This window comes from Schistocerca serialis, unplaced genomic scaffold (genome assembly GCF_023864345.2).
Source record: "Schistocerca serialis cubense isolate TAMUIC-IGC-003099 unplaced genomic scaffold, iqSchSeri2.2 HiC_scaffold_948, whole genome shotgun sequence".
Lineage (NCBI taxonomy): Eukaryota > Metazoa > Arthropoda > Insecta > Orthoptera > Acrididae > Schistocerca > Schistocerca serialis.
In genome coordinates, this window is record NW_026048571.1 from 47,501 (window position 1) to 52,500 (window position 5,000).

The window sequence follows — 5,000 nt, forward strand, 5'->3', positions numbered from 1 at the left end:
AAAGCCTGCGTCCTCTGTCGACCACAGCACCCCAACGCCAGCGCCTCTGCCGCACGAAATCGTCGACCGGCAATCACTCCACCGGCGCCCCACCCTAACCGCCCAACTCGCAACTCCAGCGGATGAACGGCGGACTTTTCCCGCAGTCGCAATGTGCAATCCACCCCTATAACTTGCGTTTCATGAAGAGTTATGTCCAATATGCGACATTCCCGCTGTCCCTATACATGAGCTGCGAGCTGTACCAGTTACGAGCTAGAGACGCGATCGCGTTGCTCTCTGTACGAATGCCGATGCTGAGCGGTCAGCTAGGAGGCGCTCCATCCATGTCGGTACCGGTGGGCGTTGCACTCGCAGTCGCAAAAACGTACGGCAAGTATATTACTCGGAAGAGTTTATGACAGTCCAAGCCCCCCTGCGTGGGGAGCGTCTTTCTAGGCCATGACCCACCGGAAGGGCGCAGCGTCCCCCACCCCAGACATGTGACGTCACACTATCGGTATTGACGACTCGACTCATTGCTTATAATCATTTGCCATACACCGGTGGAAGCTGCCGAGACGAGTAGCTACATAGCGCGCTCGCCGTGTCACTAATGTACAGAGATACAACAGTTTCGACTGGAACCGGATTAAACGTATACACGGCGCTGATTAGTAATACATAGACCCATCAGAATACAGATAATATATACAACTGTCCGTATACATGCTGAAAGACTCTGCTCACAATCACAACCACACGGCAGCCACACACTCTTATCACGCACTACTCTCCGCCTGTAACACGCACACAGACAATATGTAAGCACCAGCATGGAACAACACCCAGTGCATCCTCTCCGCCACATGAGACAATCCACACTGTCATAACCAGACTGGGAGGTCCACTCAGAAAACGGAATATCCCACCCCCCCGACAACCACCATTGCTCAGCTAAGCCACCAACACCCACACATGTCCTACACAGGGGTGCACCCAACATCACAATACTGCCTCCTCTCACAGCACACAAACAATGGCAGGAATGAAAGACACAGGTCTGCCACAAGCATGGAATCGGAGCGCCGCCTGTCATGAGCCAAAGGTGCATCCTGACGTGGCAAATCAGATGATGCCGCAGGCATCCACTTACTATAATCACAATCAACAAACCGACCGGCCGCCCCCCCCCCCCCCCCCCATTACACCTTTCCATACAACAATGTGTACCTTAACCTAAACTATACTGTACCTTAACCTAAACTATACTGTACCTTAACCTAAACTATACTGTACCTTAACCTAAACTATACTGTACCTTAACCTAAACTATACTGTACCTTAACCTAAACTATACTGTACCTTAACCTAAACTATACTGTACCTTAACCTAACCTATACGGTACCTCAACCTAACCTATATTGTGCCTCAACCTAACCTATGTTGCGCCTTAACCTAACCTATGTTGCGCCTTAACCTAACCTATGTTGCGCCTTAACCTAACCTATGTTGCGCCTTAACCTAACCTATGTTGCGCCTTAACCTAACCTATGTTGCGCCTTAACCTAACCTATGTTGCGCCTTAACCTAACCTATGTTGCGCCTTAACCTAACCTATGTTGCGCCTTAACCTAACCTATGTTGCGCCTTAACCTAACCTATGTTGCGCCTTAACCTAACCTATGTTGCGCCTTAACCTAACCTATGTTGCGCCTTAACCTAACCTATGTTGCGCCTTAACCTAACCTATGTTGCGCCTTAACCTAACCTATGTTGCGCCTTAACCTAACCTATGTTGCGCCTTAACCTAACCTATGTTGCGCCTTAACCTAACCTATGTTGCGCCTTAACCTAACCTATGTTGCGCCTTAACCTAACCTATGTTGCGCCTTAACCTAACCTATGTTGCGCCTTAACCTAACCTATGTTGCGCCTTAACCCAACCTATGTTGCGCCTTAACCCAACCTATGTTGCGCCTTAACCCAACCTATGTTGCGCCTTAACCCAACCTATGTTGCGCCTTAACCCAACCTATGTTGCGCCTTAACCCAACCTATGTTGCGCCTTAACCCAACCTATGTTGCGCCTTAACCCAACCTATGTTGGGCCTTAACCCAACCTATGTTGCGCCTTAACCCAACCTATGTTGCGCCTTAACCCAACCTATGTTGCGCCTTAACCCAACCTATGTTGCGCCTTAACCCAACCTATGTTGCGCCTTAACCCAACCTATGTTGCGCCTTAACCCAACCTATGTTGCGCCTTAACCCAACCTATGTTGGGCCTTAACCCAACCTATGTTGGGCCTTAACCCAACACACGTTGGGCCTTAACCCAACACACGTTGGGCCTTAACCCAACACACGTTGGGCCTTAACCCAACACACGTTGGGCCTTAACCCAACACACGTTGGGCCTTAACCCAACACACGTTGGGCCTTAACCCAACACACGTTGGGCCTTAACCCAACACACGTTGGGCCTTAACCCAACACACGTTGGGCCTTAACCCAACACACGTTGGGCCTTAACCCAACACACGTTGGGCCTTAACCCAACACACGTTGGGCCTTAACCCAACACACGTTGGGCCTTAACCCAACACACGTTGGGCCTTAACCCAACACACGTTGGGCCTTAACCCAACACACGTTGGGCCTTAACCCAACACACGTTGGGCCTTAACCCAACACACGTTGGGCCTTAACCCAACACACGTTGGGCCTTAACCTGCTCTGTAATTGTCATACGACGCGTTAAATTAGTGTAGTGTTGCCTAACTGCAACCCCCGCAATATAGTTTGCTACTCGCACTGCCCGGTCCCCAGTGTATCGCTTCATGTTAAACACCTTGCAGCTATACACTGTAATGTGGATGGCAGCAGGACGTACATGCTCAATGCCCTTTGCAGTTGTTCATTGGCATTTGCAGTTGTTCATTGGCATTCGCATGGCGAAGCACTTAGCCTACGCTGTGGTACGGCCTGTGTCAACTGTCCGCTGATGTTGTACGTCCAAATCACACACTGTACTGCACATTGGTCCTCATGTACTGAATGATACATCGTGGTACATGTGACCGTACAACGACTGCGCCAACAACGGCGAACCATGCGGTCCAAATGTTGTGCACTCAGCTACGTGTCGTCTCCCTATAAGAGCTGGATTGCAGTGTGGTATGCCCTGGATGGCGATCAGCATGAGCCGTCTGTTGATGTAGTGGCGCGTGTTGTCAGACGTAGTCGTCTCTTCTCACACACCGTGATAGCATGGTGCACTGCGTTCCACATCTGCGACATGCGACAGAGGCCGGTTGACAGTCGTTCGCGCAATGGACATCGCATACGTACGGGGGCCACCTTCCACGTGTTCGCGAAGCGTGCACATGTTGTTGCGTGTATGTGGGCAGACATAGTGTGTCGTGACACCTGACACAGGCATGCAACAATCGTTGAATTTGCAAATGGCGATGGACGCCTACGTTTGCTGGTGACGTTACGCAAATGAACAACTGGTAAACCGTTGTGGTGCGGTTGTTCTCGCTAGAGGTGAATCAGTGATGGCGACGATCGGTTGAGCTACCAACCGGTTGTTCCAGCGATACCCACCATGCCCACGAACGTGAATGGCATCTGGGTGTGAAGCGATACGCGGCGGTGGCTGGGTGGGACCGTCCCCGGCCGGTGAGGGGGGGCCTCCCGGCGTGCTGGCCGCGCGGTGCGTGGGCGCACGCGCTACAGCCGGCTGGTGGGGGCGGCCAGTGGCAGGCGCGCCGGCCGACGGAGGCGGCAGGCGGCGCAGCTGCGCGCCGGCGCACCCTGCACGCGGCGCCGTGCGGCCAAAGTAGGTCCTCGCGGGCCCGGTGCGAAGCGCGGTGGACATCTGCAGTGTGCTGGTCCGATTGAGGACTGTGTGCGCTGAGGATGCGCCGCCGCCCGGCGCTCGGCGCCGCGACGCCGTCTGCTGCTCGGTCGCCTCTGCGGTTCTCGCAGGTGGTTTGTATCGCAGCTGTGCGGACGTGTTGGCGCGTGCGCTGTGCTGGGAGAGTTCGCTTCGGCACCCAAGTGGGGCTTTTGTCCTTCTGTGGCGCTGGCGTTGGAGCTGCCGGTCACCGTAGGTGGCGCGTGTTGTCTCCCGCCGGCAATGCCACGACAGCACGCTCCCGGGCCTCTGTCGGCAGCGGCAAGCTCAGTTGGGAGCACGGGTGGTCGCACCTAAAGCGTCTACTCGCCAAACCCCGGGCGATTGCGCCTCTCTCGAACCCGACCAAGTACTTAGGACGGCGCTGCGCGCCGCCGGGACCTGAGAGGGTTTCGAGGTGTATGGTGCAGGGGAGCTCAGCCTCCTCCTGTTTGCAGAATAATTGAGCGGACGCTTGCGTGTTCGCGCGGGCCCCCGGGACACACTCCCGGGCGGCCGGCTGCTCAGCTCTAGTTGACGCAGCTCCCTGGTTGATCCTGCCAGTAGTCATATGCTTGTCTCAAAGATTAAGCCATGCATGTCTCAGTACAAGCCGCATTAAGGTGAAACCGCGAATGGCTCATTAAATCAGTTATGGTTCCTTAGATCGTACCCACGTTACTTGGATAACTGTGGTAATTCTAGAGCTAATACATGCAAACAGAGTCCCGACCAGAGATGGAAGGGACGCTTTTATTAGATCAAAACCAATCGGTCGGCTCGTCCGGTCCGTTTGCCTTGGTGACTCTGAATAACTTTGGGCTGATCGCACGGTCCTCGTACCGGCGACGCATCTTTCAAATGTCTGCCTTATCAACTGTCGATGGTAGGTTCTGCGCCTACCATGGTTGTAACGGGTAACGGGGAATCAGGGTTCGATTCCGGAGAGGGAGCCTGAGAAACGGCTACCACATCCAAGGAAGGCAGCAGGCGCGCAAATTACCCACTCCCGGCACGGGGAGGTAGTGACGAAAAATAACGATACGGGACTCATCCGAGGCCCCGTAATCGGAATGAGTACACTTTAAATCCTTTAACGAGTATCTATTGGAGGGC

The 5,000-nt window shown here is 53.8% G+C and overlaps 1 non-coding gene across 1 annotated transcript in view; it reads left to right on the forward strand.

The window, feature by feature from the left end:
• The first annotated feature begins 4,428 nt into the window (after window positions 1–4,428).
• Window positions 4,429–5,000, forward strand: part of LOC126453502 (small subunit ribosomal RNA) — a 1,909-nt gene continuing 1,337 nt past the window's right edge. The window contains exon 1 of the ribosomal RNA XR_007584909.1: window positions 4,429–5,000. This exon is cut by the window's right edge and continues 1,337 nt beyond it. This is a non-coding gene — a ribosomal RNA (small subunit ribosomal RNA).